The sequence below is a fragment of the Furipterus horrens genome, unplaced genomic scaffold, assembly GCF_987537825.1.
Source record: "Furipterus horrens unplaced genomic scaffold, mFurHor1.1.pri manual_scaffold_3, whole genome shotgun sequence".
Classification (NCBI taxonomy): Eukaryota; Metazoa; Chordata; class Mammalia; order Chiroptera; family Furipteridae; genus Furipterus; species Furipterus horrens.
Genome location: NW_028327173.1, coordinates 204,280,554 through 204,299,891, shown reverse-complemented (window position 1 = coordinate 204,299,891; position 19,338 = coordinate 204,280,554). Strand labels below are relative to the sequence as shown.

Here is a 19,338-nt window from a genome sequence, read left to right as displayed (position 1 = left end):
AAGATGAAGTTCATCATCCTGTACCATTGTCCTCAGGCCAGCGAGTGGGCGCCAAAGACATCGGGAACCGCATCATCCAGTTTAACTCAGGACCAGACAAGGATTTCACTCTGGGGCTCCCCACTGGGGGCACCTCACTTGGGTGCTACAAGGAGCTAACTGGGTACTATAAGAATGGAGACCTGTCCTGCAAACATGGGAAGACCTTCAACATGGACGAGTACGTGGGTCTTCCCAGGGACCACCCAGACAGTTATCAGTCCTTCATGTGAAATATCTTCAAGGACACCGACATCCACCCAAAAAACACCCACATTCTGGATGAGAATGCAGCTGGCCTGCAGGCTGAGAAAGACACCTTTGAGGAGAAGATTAAGGCTGCAACCGGAATAATCTGTTTGTTGGAGACATCCGCCCCAGTGGACACACTGTCTTCAATGAGCCAGTCTCCAGTCTGGCGTCCAGGACCCATGTGAGGACACTGGTTACGGTCACCGTCCTGGCCACTGCTAGGTGTTTCAACGGAGTTCTCACCCAGGTGCCCATCATGGCCCTGATGGGGGACGCAGACACCATCACGGATGCCAGAGAGGTGGGAAGTGCTCACAAGGTGTTGGCTCTGCACAAAGCCATCCAGGATGGAGTGAACCACACGTGGATCTTGTCACGTCTGCCTCCCAGCAGCATCCACGCACCATGATTGTGTGCCATGAGGATGCCTCCCTGGAGCTGAAAGCGACGACTATCAAGTATTTCAAAGGTTTTAATGCTTGTTCATAGCAAGCTGGTGGAGCCCTTGTACAGCATCAAAGAAGAAGCAGAGAAGAGCCAGTCTTCTAAGAAACCAGACTGTGTTTAGCCTGGGCTAGCCCTCGTCTCAGGTACCTCATGGAGACAGGCAGGTCTTTCTGGATATAGTCTTTAGGAAGGCAGAACCGTATTGCTTTAATCCAGTGCGAAGACCGCAGGCGAATGGGCGAACTCACTGGTCCTGGCTGTGCAGCATGGAGGCTAGTGGTGGAGTTTAGCTACAGGAGAGATAACCTGTAACTTCATCAAACAAAAAATCACTCCATAATCCTGATGTCTGCTCCTCGCAGATTCGGGGTTTCTAGCTTTTGTTCTGCCTCTGACACTGTTCGCAGGCAGAGCGCACTCCTGTAAGGAGCTCCCGCCGTTACATGCAGATTCTCAGTTCAGGGGCACAGGGCCTCGTTGGGCTGGACCACACCTCTTTGGGAGGCTTGAGAGCTGCTCTTGAGCAGACCTGCCCCTTACCTGAGAGTCACTGTTCCAGATTAAGGAACAAACTCAATGTCTAAAATCCACGTAAGGAGGCAGCCCCCTTGCTCAGTGGCAAGTGCCATGGAAAGAACACGGCCCCTTACTTTCGGTCCTCAGCTGTTTCTTTTCTTTCTCCCATTCGATTTCCATGAACTCTGAGGACTCCTTGGGGGAGGATTTAGGAGGGAGGGCTCAAGAGAAGGTTTTTCTGATAAACTCAGAGCCTTGAGGGGCCCAACCACGTGACACCCCTCTCCCTCAGGGACTTTCCCACCCCAGCACTGGGAGGAAGGCAGAGGCCCGTTTTCCACCAGAGCCCTGTGTTTTTGCTCCGAGGCCTCACTGTGGCTCCCCGTCTTACAGACCCATTAACAAGGAGAAGGCTCACCAGGGCAACGGAGCCTGGCACGGCTTCAGTGTGGTGTTCAGCCAAGGGGACTGGGGCAAGCAGATCGGTTATGAGTTTAGTCACAACACATAAGTGACCTGTTCTCCTGCGTCCCTAGGAGCTAAGTGCCAACGCAACATACAAATGCTTCTAAAGCCGCCTTTCCCCACCTAAAATACCCCGCCCTTCTAACCTGCTTGGGTTCCCGTGGCGTGCTCTGGTGCTTCCGGAACATCAGGAAACACAGCCCTGCCGTCCCTTTATCCCTCACAAAAGGAGTCTATCGCTCTGCCTTCCTTTTGCTCTTTTAAGCCTCCTCCTCCCTACCTTTGTGCCCATTTCAAGCTGCTGCCGCCTCTATTTCTGGCGAAGGGCTTGCCGAGCCTGGCTCAGGCCTCTTAAGTGTGTGCTTGGTGCCAGCATTTTGCCTTTAGCTTGTCTCCGTGACTGGGCTGTCATTCTGCTTTAAGCTAATAGATCAGTGGGCTCGTTTACAATGTGATATTTTCTAGTAAATCCACTCTTTTTAAACGCAGAGAACAAACGAACAAACAAAGGAGCCATGAAAACTAAAAATATGACCCTAGAAATAAATAATCCCTAGGAGGGCTAGAAGACACAGTTGATAAAATCCCCCCAAAGTATAGCAAAAACACGAAGAGACAAAATGAGAGAAACGATCAACATAAGAGGTCCAACATCAGAATAAAAAGAGTCCCAGGAAAAGGCAATAGCAGAACCAAAGGGGTTAAAATCATTAACAAAGTCATTAAGAAAATTTTAGAATATGGCAGATTTTTAAAGTCTTGCACAAGGAAAAAAAATTGATACAAGGCACATCATTGTGAAATATCAGAAACTGATGACAAACAAAAGATTCTATATGTTTCCAGAGATTTTTTTAATCCTCACCTGAGGATGTGTTTATTGACTTCAGAAAAGGGAAAGAGAGAAACATCGATGTGAGAGAGAAACATCAACTGGTTGCCTCCCATACGTGTCCCAACCTGGGATCAAACCACAACCTAGGTGTGCACCCTGACCAGGAATCAAACCTGCAATCTTTTGGTGCCTGGGATGACACTCCAACCAACTGAGCCACCTGGCCAGGACACTACAGATTTTTAGCATTTTATATCAGTTAGAAAAGCCCAGGAATCAGAATGGCTTTGGACTTCCCCAAAGCAACACAGGACACGAGTCAATAATGAAGCAATGCCTTTAAAACCCTGGAAAAACAATTATTCTCAAAGTAGAAATCCATATTCAGGCAAGCTATAAATAAAATATGAAGACATGTTTAGACATTCATGGTTTCAGAAAATGTATTTCCCATGCACCCTTTCTCCTAGGAAAGACTCAGTTGTGCATCAGGCATAGGAGGCAATCAGTCAAGATCAGAGAGTTGTGGTTCGGGAGACAGACTGTTGAAAGCTATCATCACCAAGAGCCCCACACCCAATATACTGGGTTTTTCACCCAAGGCAGAAAGCCTGGATTGAGTGTGTCCCCACTCTTTTTTGTTCTTAAGCCAATGAAGTTCCTACTCTCTTTCACAGTTTCCTAAAACAGATAAGGACGCTCATTGTAGTCCCAAAGAATTCTTCTCTGACCTCTTCTAAGAACTAGGGGCAGGCCACGTTGCCCTTCAGCAGAAAATACAGAGTGACCCCCTCCCCAGAGGTCCAGGACTTGGCTCACACTTCCCCGTCCACCGACAGCCCTGACTACAGCGAACGCTGCTTTTCTTGGACTCACTCCTGACCTTGCTCAATGACATCCCAGAAGGGGCCCTCAAGGAGACTGAATTCAAATTGTGTCCCAGGGATTCTAGCTAGCTTACCTGCATGATATGAAAGAGGCCATAAGTTACATATACAGTTTCAAAAATGACAGTAAATGCATACTCATACCCACAATCAGAATAAAGAGAATATTCCCTGTATCTTATCTGTATCTATCTCTACTTTCATCCTTACCATAAAGGTAAATACTTTTTCTAACTTTGCTATTTAGCATTCCCTTGCTTTTCTTTATAGTTTCATTCACTGAGCATGTATAAATAGTGAATGTAAACCGTATATCATTTAATTTCAAAAAGCTGAAGAGCAAGCCCAAACTCAGCGGTGTAAGAAAACAAACACAGTATTGCCACTGATTTGAATGTCCCCCTATACTTACACATCCCGGTCATCTGCTCTTAGTGGCAACAGAAAAAAACAAAAGGACTCAAGGGGCTGCCGTGGCTTCACCTTGACACAGACGCAGAGCGGGTGAATAGCCTGGTCACAAAGGCAGCAGCCATTTGATTCAAGAAGTGACTCTTCACCACCAGAAAATGGGGTTTTAAAAAGAGTCCGGTTAAATATAGTTTTTGAATGAACCTAAGCCCCTCCACTAAAAACAGATGGGGAGGGCAGCGCAAAGACTGGCTGCTAATAGCCACAACAGAACTAGGTGACAAAGTGGCCATGGGCACCAATTAGCAGAGGATGGGACCAACGTCTGCCAGCCACACACCCATGTGGTGTCTGCACCCATGCAGGAAGACACAAAAGGAAGGCCGTTGGGCCTGAGGGTCCCCCTGGAGGGGACCTCTCACATGGTCCACAAGGACTCACAGGAAACCATGGTGACCCAACCTGAAAACAGAAGTCCAGGCAGGCAAGGGTCTTCATGTGACAAGATCTAGAGGGCGGGGGCAGATGCTCAACCCAAAACACTGACAAACTAAGGCTTCCTTCAGGATGAAGCCCTGCGCTCAGAAGCAGCTGCTGAGAACGGGGTTCCCACTGAACAGTGCGAGGGTGTCAGATGCAAAGGAGAAAGGGAGAGTCCGCATAAAAGTTGGGGAAGGAGCCAGGCAACCCCGCCTGAGGGAGCGCAAGAGCAGGGACTCGTCAAAGAACACGAGGGAGTGACCCATGGACGACCGTGTGAGGGTGGCTGGGGGGGAGGGGGGCAAAGCAGGAAAAATTGGGACAACTGTGATAGAATAAACAAGAATAAAAAAAGTACAAGAGTATATCAGAGAAAATAAGAAGCCGTGACAGGCACTAAACAGATAAAAACTGTAACCTCGTACTTCCAAACACGCTAAAATAAATTAACAAAACGACTGAAACTAGGTTATGAAGCACACTGAAATGAGGTGAGTAGAGAGGAGAGATTTTGAAAAGGAAGGTGAAAGAACTCTGGAGAGAATTAGAAATAAAAGAAATATTTTTAAAATGAAGACTCAACCGCTAGTAAAAGAAATAAACACAATGGATAATGCTTAAGAAAAACGAAACATGGAAAGAAGGAATTCTTCCCTGACTGATGTGGTTCAGTGGACTGGGCCTCCTGCAAACCAAGAGGTTGCCGGTTTGATTCCCGGTCGGAGCACATGCCAGGGTTGGGCCCGGGGAGTGGGGCGCAGATCCCCATTGGAAATGCGAGAAGCAGCTGATGGATGTTTCTCTTGTGCAAAGATGTTTCTTTCCCTCTCTTTCTCCCTCTCTTCCCCATCTCTAGAAAGAAAGAAGAGGGGAGGGGAGGAGAGAGTGGGGGCGGAGGGAGGGGAAATTCTTAAAAATTAAAAGGAAATAAAGCAGCTTCTGGTTATGATAAACTAAACATGTACCAGCAGCTCGTCCTCCTTTCACGAAAGACCCTAGACAGCTTGGCCAAAAGGAGGAAACAGCCTGAGAGCGCAGGGGAATAGACAGAAGCAGACAGACTCTGAGCGGGAGCTCCAGCTGCCACAGCGGAGGGGCGGCCAGCCCAGGGCAGTCCATGCAGCAGACACAGGGGCGAAGGCAGACAGAACAGCCCAAGTCTTTCTGACCTGGGAACCAGAGGGAAAAGCTGACGAACAGTGAATGTTGAAGCAAGTGGGGGGTTCTCACAGGGAAAGGGGACCTGCAGACTCTGAGTACCCAGCCCCCTGACTGGTCCCTGAACCTCACAGATACAAAACAGACTCACAGCATCCCAGCTGAAGGCAAAGAGCTGAGCAGAGTAAGGAGCTGCTGCTTAAGGAACTGAGTTCGCAGTTCTAGCCAAGCCAGAAAAATGACCTAGTAAAATGATGGAAACGCTATTCATTAGTGGGAAATAACAGAATCCAAAACCTCCACAACTTTAACTTTTATAACATCTAGGATACAATCCAAAATTGTCTAACATACAAAGAACCAAGAAAATGAAACACATTCTCAGAAGAAAAATCAGTCTAGTTTGATCGTGAAGTGAAACAGATGTTGAAACTAACAAAAAGGAATATACAACTAGTATAACTATCTTCAATAAAGTAAAACAAAAAATGCTTTCAATGCATGAAACTCTCATCAGATAAAATAAAAAGTCCCAACACAAAAGTAAAAATAATTTTTAAAAAGATGAAAATTCTAAAACTGAAAAATATAAATTTCTCAATTAAGAAAACTCACTGTATGGACTTAGCCAAATGGGCAGGACAGAGGAGCGAGTACATGAACTTGAAAATAGATCAGTAGAAGGTATTCAAGGTTGAAAAATACACAGGAAAAAAAAAGGATTGGGGAAAAAATGAACAGAGCCTCAGAGACCTGTTACATAACATCAAACAGTAAAATTAAGGATGTATAAATGGAATACCAAAAGGAGAGGACAAAAAGAATGGGGGAAGAAAAATATGTGAATAAATAATAGCCAAAGATTTTCCAAATTTAATTTTTATAAAAACAAATTTTCACACATAAAATAAGCAAACACCGAACAGAATAAACATCTAGAAGCCGATAGATGCCCTCATGAAATTCAAACTGATAAAAGCCAAGGATAAAACAGTGTCTCTTGAAAGTATTAAGAGAAAAAATATATACATTAAATACATATTATAGACACAGTACAATCTGAAGGCTGAATTCCCCTCTGAAACCATGAAGGCCAGAGAGAATAATATTTTTAAAGTACTGAAGGAAAATGAAATTGTCAAAGCAGAATCCTATATTTACCAAAAATATCCTCCAAGAATAAAAGCAAAATAAAGGAATTTCAGACAAAGAAAGCTACGAAATTTGGTCACAAGCAGAGCTGCAGTACAAGAAAGGCCAAAGGGAGCTTTTGGACTAAAGACAGAAACACAGGTCCTCAGAAAAGAATGAAGAGCCTCCAAAATGGAAAATCTCTTTGTAACTACAAAAGGCTATATTTGCTTTTTCCTCTTAATTTCTTTATTAACCATATGACTTTAAAATTAAAATCATAACATTGCCTCGTGGGTTATACTCTCGTATAACATATATGTGTTACATATAACAACTATAAAAGGAAGAGGGATATGGGCCTATAAGACTGCAAGACTTCTATATTTTTAAATAAAGTAGTACATAATTAATTATATGTTAACTGAGAAAATCAAGAATGTAATTATAATTGCTAGAACAACCTTTACTTAAAAATGCAAAAGAAAATATACCTCAGAAGCCAATAGGAAATTAGGAAATTTTTAAAGGTTAAAAAGAAATGAATGCAAATTAAAGGGTGGGGCCAAAGGAGGTTTATAATTGTTTGTATGGAAAGTAATACCATAATTAATAAATAATAACACAAGAATAAACTCTGTGTTTTGTGTACTAACAACTGTACACCCACATTTCCGCACCTCTGTATATGCCACTCAAACAGTAAGCAAAAGTAGGTTGGGGTAGCGTTATTAGTATCAGATAAGCAGATTTCAAAATAAAACTTATTAATATGGATAAAGAGATACTCCATAATGATAAAATAGGTGCTTCAACTGGAAAACGATCATAAATGAGTATGAACCCAATAATAGAGTTTCAAAACATGTGAAGAAAAAATTGAAAGATTTAAAGGCAAAAAAATAGACAATTCCATAATCATAGTAGAGACCGCAATATGCTTTTATCAGCAATTGATAGGAAGACTAGACAAAAAGTAGCGAGGACATAGCAGATTTTCACTTACACCAACAACTGCAGAATACACATTTTTTTTCAAATGCACACAGAATGTTTACCGGTATAAATCATGTTTTGAGCCACAAAACATGTCTCAATTAATGTCACAAGATTGAACTCTTACAGATTACTTTTTCTGACAAAAATGGTATTGTTAGAAATCAAAAACAATAAACAAGACCCAGGAAAAATCCCAAATGCTTGTAAATGAAACAATACATTTCTAAAGAAACTTTGCGTCAGAGGAAAAATTATAGTATAAATTACAAAATGTTTTGAAATAAGCAGTGAGAATAGAACCTATCAAAATTTGTGGAATGCAGCTACAGTAGGGCAAGGAAATTTATAGCTTTATGTACCTATATTAGGAAAGCAGAAAGGTCTCAAATCAATAAAATAAGTTTTCACTCTAAGGAATGAAAAGAAAAAAAGAGTAAAATAAATCCAAAGCAAACTAAAAGAAAGAAAAAGTACATAAGTTCAGAAATCAATAAATTAGAAAAAAGGGAAAAAAATTTAAAAAATAATCAAAACTAAATGCTGGTTCTTTGAGGTCGATAAAGTTGATAAGCCTGTAAACAGAAAGATCAAGAAAAAAGAGACATAAATTGCTGATATCAGAAATAAAAGGATATAGCAACAGTATCTACATGTATGTAGAAAGAATAATAGGGATTATTACAAACCTTTTTATCAATAAATGGACAACTGGACAAATTTGTCAAATGGACAAAATGGGCAAATTCCTTGAAAGACACAAATAACAAAGTTGACCAAGAGAAATTGAAACAAAAAAAAATTACTTGAATAGCTCCGTAGCAACTAAATTTAATTTAAAATTTAAAACCTTCCCCCTACCACACATATGCACAAAAAGAACCTTCAGACCCCAGTGACTTTGGTGTTGAATTTTATCAAAAATTTAAGAAAAAATGAATATCCAGCCTATACAAACTCTTTCAGAAAATATGACACTTCCAAACTCATATTATGGAACCAATTTTAGTCTGATTCCAAAACCAAACAAAGATAGAACAAGGAAAAAAAAAGCTATAGACCTATATCGATCATGAACATAGATCCAAAAATCATTAACAAAACAACAGCAAAAATGGAATATTTCTTAAAGATATCTATTATGACCAAATGTGGTTTATTTCAGGAATGCAGGGTTGACTTAATATTGTGACAGGCTCAAAGCTTTCTATCTAAGACCAAGAACAAGGCAAGGCTGTGCGCTCACACTACTTTCATTCCCATTATTCTGTAGGTTCTAGCCAGTGCAAGAGCATTAAATAAAAGGAAAAAGATTGCAAAGGTAAATGTAAAACTTTCTTCACAGAAGACATGATGGTATGTGTTGAAAACCCTAAGTAATCCCCCCGCAAAAGCTACTAGACTAATAAGTAAACATTGCAGGGATGCAGAATGTTAGATCAACGTACAAAAATCAATTATATTTCTCTATACACCATGTAATTAGAAAATGAAATTTAGAAAACAGCTCCATTCACTAAAATACTTAGGAATAAATTTAATGAACAATGCGACAAGATACTACAATAGAAATTAAACAAGACCTAAATAAGTGTACATATATATCATTCCAATGACTGGAAAACTCAATATTGTTAAAATAATGATCCTCCTCAACAGACCTATAAGCCAAAACCCAACTAAGCTTTTTTTCAAAAGAGAGACACAGAGAGATATTGATTTTTAAGTTTACATAGAAAGCACCAGACCTAAAACAGCTAAAAACAATTTTTTTAAAGTTGGAGAATTTATACTACCTGATTTCAAGGCTTACTGTAAACATCCATTAATAAAGACTGGCATAAGGAGTGAATAAACAAAATATCATCTAGAAATAGACCCAAAAATATACGGTTGGTTGATTTTTAATGAAGCGACCAACATAATTCAATGGCGATAAGATCATTATTACAAATGAGGCTGGAAAACTGAATATTGCATGTGAGAATAATGAACCTCAAACCTTACCTCATAGCATACATAAAGACTGGCTCAAAAATGTTGAAAGGACTAAATGTTAGAGATTAAGCTATTATAGTTCCAGAAGAAAACACTGGAGAAAATCTTTGTATCATTAAGGGAGGCAAAGACTGCTTAAACAGAATACCAGAACCACAAATGGTAAAAGAAAAAATTGATTAAGTGAACTTCAAGACTTAAAAGTTTCACTTCTCAAAAGCCATAGCTAAGAAGACACAAAGGTAAGCCACAGAATAAAAGCAAAATTTTTCAACACAAAGAGCTTGTATTCAGAATATATAAAGAACTCTCGCAGCTCAATAAAAAGGCCAAAAACCTAATAAAAATGAACAAAATATTGTAACAGACATTTCCCAAAAGAAAATATACAAATGGCCAATAAGCACATGAAATGATGTTCTGCATCACTAGTCCTCAGAGAAATGCTAATTAAAACCACAATGAAATACCATTACACACAGCCACAAGAATAACTAAAGTTAAAACGACTGTCCATACCAAGTGTGATGAGGATTTGGGGCAACTGGAACTCTCTCCTATATTGCTGATCAGAATAAAAAAATGTTACAGCCAGGCTGGTGTGGCTCAGTGGATCAAAAGGTCGCCGGTTCAATTCCCAGTCAGGGCACATGTCTGGGTTGCGAGGCATGAGAGCGGCAACCCATTGCTGTTTCTCTCATACGCCATGTTCCCCTCCTCCCTCTTTTCCCCTCTCTGTAAAAATAAATAAGTAAACTCTTTCAAAACAACTTTATGTCAAATAAAATAAGTCACACGGAAAAGACTATGCACTGAATGACTCCATTGATATGCAATACTAGAACAAGGGGCAGAAGAATAGGATCAAGGACAGAGACACAGAAATCTTTTTAGGGTAAACGGACTCTTCTTTACGCTGATTAGGGTGGTGGTTACACAACTGTACAGGGTGGGGCCAGAGTAGGTTTACAGTTGTGACTACATGAAACACAGCTTATTCTTGTATTATTATTTATTAATTATTGTATTATTCATTTGTATTACAACTGTAAACCTACTTTTTCCCACTGCTGAATATACTTAGCAATACTCATTCAACTGTGCCTTCACAGTGGGTGAATATTATTATGTATAACCGTTTCCACAATAAACAAAAAGAGAACAAAATAACAAGTATTTCAATACATAGGTACTTAGGCATCTCTGCACTAGAAGAGATAATGACATAGTCAGATGCTTGTACTTGCTTATAATAAATAACTGGACTTATGAAGGATAAGATAATATTCAACTGTGGAGTTTCAAGTTTTAATTTATATTCAACATTTTAAATTAAGGGCTAAATAAATATATTCCTTTTCACATGCAAAATCACCATGAATAAGCTAGCTCACATACAGACTAATAAAAGTATATTGTACAGTTGACTCCAAAACAACTGAAAGGAAATGAAGAAAGGAATTATAAAAACATCCAGTAGAAACTGATCCACATAGAAGATCAGCAAAAAAAAAGAAAAAGAAATCAAATGTATGATAGGGATTGCAAAGAATGCCAAACAATTGAACAAAATAAATATTAAAACTATAATTCCAGAACACTTTTAAAACTTAAAAAACTCTAAATTACATGTTGAAAAGATACACCATAATCATTTCAACATGGCCAACAATGAGTTATATTATAGTTCAAACTATTTTAAAAGAAAATAAAAAATCATTTGAGCAACCAGGCAAAAAGGCTGTCACTAATAAGGAAAAGAAAACAAGAATGTTACCGGACTTTTCAATGATTCTTAATGCCCCCCAGAAAAATGGTGTAACAAACTTAAGACACTCGAGTAAGGGGAATATGAGTTAAGCAATTTATATCTACCCCAACTGACTCCCAAGTACAAAGCTATAAGCAATCTATTACAAACTTGCCAAAACTCAGTACAATGATCCGGTATGCCCTTCCGAAAGAATTTATTACAAAAGGACATCCAGACAACCAAAGAAACTGAGAGACAGAAATACAAGAATTAGTGGTGAGCATTAAATATAAATATACCTATAGAATGAAGCTAACCTATAGTTATAAAGAAGAGGCTATAGTATAACATAATAATAAAAAATTGAGGTGGGGAAATGAGTGCATATGGATACGATTGCCTAATAAATATTAACTGGAAATAAAAAGATATTCTTTTAGATCAGATACTGAGATACAAAGAACAGAGGAGAAAGAGTTACAAACTGATTTCAATATTGTTCAACGTAAGAAACCAATTAAGCCCAAAACAATGGACTAATAGTATATAAAGGTATTAGTATAAAGTTAACCAATGGAATGAACAAGCAAATAAAACCCAGGGCATAATGAAATAAGTGTAGATACAAAAGACATAAAAATAAAACAATATGATATAATTGAGGCAAACATATTAACCATACCAATAGATGTAAATGTGCTTAACTCACCTATTTAAAGAAAAGGATTCTCAGACTGTCTAATAAAGCAAAATCCAACACTATGCAGAATACAAGACATGCCTAAAACAAAGAGATTCAAAAGAGTTAAAAATAAAGGGATGGAGAAAGATGTATCAGACAAACACAAAAAGAATACAAGGGGTCATAAACTTGATATCTGACAAGGTGGGATTGAAACCAAAAAGCATTAAAATATATAAAGAACACTTTATAATGCTTAAGGCTACAATTCATAATGAAGATATTAAACTCACTAATATTTATGAACCCAATAATAGCTATAATTTTCATTAAGCAGCAACCTACAAAAAAATGCAAGGAGAAACAGACAGAAACACAATAATAACAGGAAAACTTTAACATACCTTTAACCTATCAAATCCAAATTCAAGCAGACTAAAAATCTATAAAGCTATAGAAGACCTAGACAACATAATTATAGATCTTATAGATCTATATCAAACTCCAAATCCCAAAAATGGAGATCACAACTTCTTTTCAAGTGCACATGGAACATTCACAAAAACTGACCAAATGTCAGTCCACACAGAAAACTTCGGTAAGTTCCAAAGAATAGAAATAATGCAATTATCATTCTCAGACAATAATGCAATAAAAATAGAAAGCAATTGCAAAATTTAAAAAGAACAAAATTTCTTTCTACACAGGTTTTACGAACACACTTTTAAGTAAGTCTTGGGTCAAAGGCAAAATACAAAATTAAGTTGCAGAATATCTTGAAAATAATAATAAAAGCCTGACATTGTGAGGAATTTGTAGGCTACAGCTAAAGGAAGTGTAAAGAAAAATGTATTGCATGAGATACCTATAACAAAAATATTTAAATAAATCAATTTAACACCAAACTCAAAAAGCTAGAAAATAACTACCAAAATAAAACAAAGAAATCAGAAAAAAAGGAGAATTAGTTATAAATGCATATATTAATTTAGGGGGAAAAATACAGTAGAATTAATAAATAAATCCAAACACTAGCTCCTTAGAAAAGAAATCAACAACAGACAAACCACTAACTAACTCAGTCAAGGAAAAAGGAGGGACAGGCACACAAATTGTCCTAAATACACAACGTTAGATGCGATAAGAATTATAACAAATTAATGAAAAGTGTTTAATTTCTAAAAGACACTTCTGCATAATTCTATGCAAACAAATTTGAAAACTTCGATGAACTGAATAATTTTGGAGAGAAGTAAAACTTACCAGAATTGACCCTAGGAGAAACACAAAGTCCAAACAGAACAAGGATCATAGGGGAAACAGAGAAAGAAGTTAAAGAGTTCCAACTACACAAAGGCACAAGGCCAGAGGGTTTGACAGGCGCGCTCCAGCAAACTTTTAAAGGTCAGATAACCTCAATGTTACTTTCATCATTCCAGAGCACAGAAAAAGCAGGAAAACTTCCAGACTCATCTTATTTAGTAAATACAGCACTGTTCCCAGATCCTGACTAGAATTACTCCCCACACCACCTCTGCAAAAAAAGAGAAGAAAAAACTGACATATAAATATCAATGCAAAAGTTATTAAATAAAATATGACAAAATTCAATCAATCCAGCACACTAATGAAGTTAAGAGAAGTCACATGTTCTCCATAGACACAGAAAATGAACTTGACAAAGTTCAAGACCATTCAGGGGTTTTTTTTTTTTAAGTCAATAAACTAGGAATTGATGTTTATTTCCTTAGTGCATACCTCAACCCCAAAGAATCTTACTTGATAGTGAAATACTAGAACCTTCGCAAATAAAATTAAAAACAAGAATACTCTCTATGCTCTACTTTACATTGTGTTGGAGATATTTGCCAATCCAGTTAGAAAAGAGAAAGCAATTAGAGATACAAGAATCAGCTAGAAAAGAAAGGATAAAACACTGTACAGAATACAGAACTTCACACTGACAAAAATGTGTAATCTTCAAATTAATGATATCCAAAAACTTGATTATGCAATCCTTCTTTATAAAAGACATTTAAGTCACCCACGATCATTAGTACTGAACTCACAAAACAGTTTTTGTGCCAACGCTGCGCACTGGATGACAGTGTTTGCACACCGGAGGCACAGAGATGAACAGAATAGTCTACACACAAAGTAAATGTGGGCACCTACCAAGAAAACTAATCGCTGCAATCCAGGGCGAGCACAGGAGTGGGTCCTACAGGGTAAGACAGGCAATCAGACTGTTTCCAAGCTAAATACTGAACAATGAAAAGCCAAAGAAGCAGGCTCCTGATGGAAAGAAAGCATTTCAGGAAAAAAGAACACGATTCATTGGAGGAACTTTAAAAAAAAAAAAAAAGGTTCAATGATGTAACTAGATCAAAAGGTTAGAACAGCTGGCATCAACAGGGTTTGATGATTTGTTGAATATTAATAACAGAGATTCGAAGTTTAAGAAGACACCCAGTTTTTTGACTAGGACCAATGGGCAGACGGTGGTGCCATTTGCTGAAATGAGTAGTACAAAAAGAAGTACGAATCTGGGGCAGAAGACGATGAGCTTGGTTTTGAGATGCCTAGAGGGTGCCCGGATAGAGAGAGTGGCTCATAGTCCAACGAACCTGCTCAGGGCAGAAAATGGTATTTGGACGTCATCCACATAGAGATGGCAACGGATACAAGAGTGAATGAGAACAGAAGTCTGTGGGATTTTCAAAAGAGGGGAGAAAGAGAGGGCTGATGGCAGAATCGTGTTTATAAAGGGCAAGAAGAAAGTAGCCCCTAAAAAAAAATCGGAGTTGGAACAGCCAAAGGAGAAAGAAAAGAGTTTAAATAAGGAACGCAACAAGTAGCGTCAAATGATGCAGAGAAATCACAGAAGACGAAAGCTAAACATCATGCTCTTTTTGCTCCCATACACGTGGTTACTAACCCATACCCAGCCTGTTGCATAGATGAGTAAAACTAGTTTCATCTAGAAGAAGTTAGCAATGTTGTGCAGATACTTTTAAAGATGTACAGGTTACAGTACTTTTCTATTTTAGTAATATTACCATACAACATACAAAACATTTTTAAAAACTAACCATTCTACTGATTTTTCCAAGTGTGGCCCTTAAATACGTATAGGAGAGGGGCAGGTTCAACTATAAATTATATTGTTAATCAGCTATACTCTTTATAATGTTTGTTTTTGATATAGTCCAAAAGATTTTGTTACTGAGACGAAAGTGTTGAGTAGGATCAATACACTAAAAATAACAAACGTTCACATTTCTATCATTATTTATTTTGAGTTTATGCCCAAATTATCTGCAGGTTAATACCCAAGTTGGACAAACATTTTGATGGATATTTAGAGATCTGATTTATGTTTACTAGCTGTTACACTGTCATCATAATACAAAAGGTGATGGAGGCCCTGGCTGCTGTGGCTCAGTGGATTGAGCGCTGGCCTGCGAACCAAGTGTCGCTGGTTCAATTACCAGGCAGGGCACACGACTAGGTTGCACATCAGGTCCCCAGTTGAGGGCGCGAGTGAAAGGCAACCACACAGTGATGTTTCTCTCCCTCTCTTTCTCCTTTCCCCTCTCTCTAAAAATAAGTAAATAATAAACAAAAACAAACAAATAAATAAATAAAATTATTTTTTTATAAAAGGTGATGGATAGGCAATTTGTGCCTTCAAACAAGTCAAGGAATTGCTATGCAGAGATTCCCTCCCACCCAAAATGGCTTAGGCTAATTGCTACAGAGGAGAGCTGGAGGCAAGGAAAGGAGAATAAAAAATAGTCCAATAGTTCATGTCCCGTTTAAATAATACTTTTTGGGGGGTGGGGGGCGGGAAGAGGTAAGGGCTAGCTCCAAATTTATAATTCATTAGCAGTAAGCAGAAGATTTGTGGTGATGATGCTAATAATAATAGCTAACATTTATGAACTCATTATGTGCCAGGATTCTGTGCTAAGCAATTTTCATAGACCACCTCATTTAATCCTCGCAACTATATCCCCATTTTATAGATTAATGCAGTCAAGGCTTAGAGATGTTGAGTAAACTTGTCCAAGGTCATATAGATTATAAGAAAGCAGAACCAGGATTTGTACCCAGGCAGTAGTCTGATCCTGGATCCCCAACTCTTAACTTCTGCTGTTATCAAAAGCAAGCTTCTTTGGGAAGAATACATCCAAAGTACTCCAGATTGGTCAATTTTAACTCTTAGAGAACAGAGAACGCTGAGGGTGCAGGTGCCAAGAGACTGGACTCCTCTTCAAAATTCCAAATCAAAGAACTATAAATTCTTATTTTTATCATTCAAGATTAGATCAGCTACACAAACATTTTCACTACAGTAAACTTTGTAAGAAAAAAATCAGCACCTGGAGGGAAAAAAAATTAACTCTTGTGCAATCACCTGAGAAATTGCTGGGAAGCTTTCACCTTCTGTTATGATGGTTCTGCACACAGCATAGGAAACAGACTAAATGTGCAAAAACAGTCTCCAAGCTGTATCTTAACTAAAACTAGCCTCTCTTTCATCAGGAAGAATAAGAGAAATTATGTTATGAGATTATATTAAATTTAATTCTCCCCTTTTGGTCCTTAGGCAAAGGGTACCATGCACACTCCTGAACGCAGAGGAGAAATGAACTCTCTCATTCCCTCCCATCCTGAGGATCCTCACGTTCAGCCGAAAAGAAAAAGCTCACGGCCTTCCCTTCTCTTCCTCTCTCCCCTGAGCCATACCCCTACTGAGTCCAAGGCTAAAATAAGACAGATCTACAACTTTTCTTTATTAAAAAGTGTTCGCTCGCTTCATGAATATCAACTATGCAGGCTTTTATATGTTTTCTCCATTTTCAGGTTTATAATGTACACTAGCACGTCAACCCGTTCCTGTTCATGCATGTAAGAGAAAAAGAAAAGAAATTCTTAATTTCCCTTCTGTCTAAATAAAGATATCTGAAAGTATGCAAAACAGCCTTATCCTTTTTACAGCCTACTCCCATTCTCCATCTTTGCCCTCCAAACCCTTAGGACTAAACAAAGGTAGCTGCTTCTACTATTCCTTACTTCATAGATGAAAACTCTGAAACACAAAACTATTCAATTAATTGCCCTATGTCCCACAGTTCATCAGAAGGGCATGCAAAACTCAAATCTGTTTTACAAACAATTCTAAAATAGCTCCTTAACTGTATGCTACTTGCACTACACCATCAAGTCCACAGGTAGATTTTACTTATCTTGGCATGAACTGTCCAGGAAAGAAACAAGAAAAAGCATCCAGTGCATCTCAAAACTTAACAGGGAAGAGAAAACACAAGAACAGGACAGTAATACTCTCTGGTTTTAACGTCAAATTACTTACATAATATGTAACTATGAAATCAAATGACAGGGGGGGGGGGTTAACAACTGTAGTATAATAAAACCTTCAAGGATGTGATATCCTCAAGCGGGAAGATCCACAGTGATTCCAAGTATGTTGTTATTACTCAAAACATAATGCATCCAATTTTTTCAAAAGTCTCTGAGTGTTTCCAACCAAACACACAGTCAGTCATTACTGGGACAAATAAAATCTTCCTGCTATTTGTTATAGTTGGTGTGAGCTGCCCTACAAAGGGTTCGATCATTTTCCCAGAGTCCCTTTCACTTGAGGTTTAGATTTAACTTTTGGAGACAGGCAAAAAAATAAATTACAAAAGAACTTCCTAACTATTTAGAAGGGATGAACTATTAAATGGGAAATAATTGTCAGTATCCTATCATTTATTGAGTACTTTCTGTGTCGTATGCTCACTACTCAACCTTTCGTGCGTATGCTCTCACTGATAATCACAATGACCCCATCAGCTTACTACTCCAGTTGGACAGATGAAGAAACAAAGCACTGCAAAGAGTTACAAACACGGGATGGTAGGTGTGCATCGTCAGTCTCTAATGAACCATCAGCCTGGAAATTCCATCAGCCTTCAGTTCATTTGACCAAGCTGGCGAACAAGTGGCAGTTTACATTTTATCATATACACGCCACTGTCCCCAAACCAGGAGACTTACTGTTTTGGATGGCTCACAAAATGGCTTTAACAGCCATTCCGAAGAAGAACTACGAAGACTTTTAAGTAGGGACAACATTATCAACATAATTGTGGACCACTTTGAAAGAAACAAGAATCAATTAGAGGGTATATTTGTTAAAAATTCAAACTCGTTGCCTAATAAAAATATCCTTTATTTCCAATCAGAAGTTTTGAGTCCCTGAATCCCTCAAGTGCACCCAGGAAAAGGTTTCACAGTCACCAGCCTACCAAGTGCATAGCGAAGGCCTACTAATGCGCACTGCAATGACTACAGGAAGCGTATTAGAAACTTCCTCTGCCCACAAGGAGTTAGCTAGCAGGTTGTTTCCAACCAAACACACAGTCAGTCGTTCCCGGGACAACTAAAATCCTCCTGCTATTTGTTATAGTTGGTGTAAGCTGCTCTCTACAAAGGGTTCGATCATTTTCCCAGAGTCCCTTTCACTTTCTTGCAAGCACTGACTCCTGCTGTAGCCTACGGTTGTGCTCAGTTTTAGCATTCGTGCTGGTATTCCTCAGCTGATTAGCCTCACACTGGATCCTGAATTCTGCCTGGCTCCCGCTTCCCCCCCGCTTCCCTTCTCTCCGTTCTTGCTTCTCCAACCCCAAGTGGAAACTGCAGACAAACTCCCCGATGGCTCCAGCACCGAGGACTGGGCATGCTCAGAAGGCTGGGCCGGCTTTGGTTGCACTGACAGTTCCCCGCCCCTGATTTGCCGCTGCCCCCCTTCCCCCACTCCAACAAGAGACACTGAAATGTTTATCTGAAAGATACGAGGCTTCTTTTTTTTTTTTTCCCAGAATGACCCCATTTTAATTTCATTTCGCAGGGTCTTTAAGTCTGACAAAACCCCAACCACAAGCCCGAGGAAGACCGCATTATTTTTTCAGCACCAGGGACAGCGCCGCGTTGCCATTAATGTCCGCCCTCCCCCACCTTCTCTTCCACCCCTCACCCCCCACCTGCCCCAACCTCAGCCCCCACCCCCGCACCAGCACGAAGCCAAGGTCTCCCAGCAGCGGCAAAACGCCGCAACTGCAATAGCTCCCAGCCGGAGGCCGGGCCGGAACGCCGGGCCGGCTGCTACTTACACTGCTCCGCTTTGGTGGACATGGTGCTGTCCAGATGGAAAGGCTTTGCCCCAAAATCTGTGTCGTGTGAGCTCCCTCGCTCCGCCAGCGATGTTGCGAGGAAA

At 39.3% G+C, this 19,338-nt stretch overlaps 1 pseudogene; it reads left to right on the top strand.

Annotated features, from left to right (window-relative positions):
• Window positions 1-859, top strand: LOC150017199 (glucosamine-6-phosphate deaminase 1 pseudogene; annotated as a pseudogene).
• The last annotated feature ends 18,479 nt before the right edge of the window (window positions 860-19,338 follow it).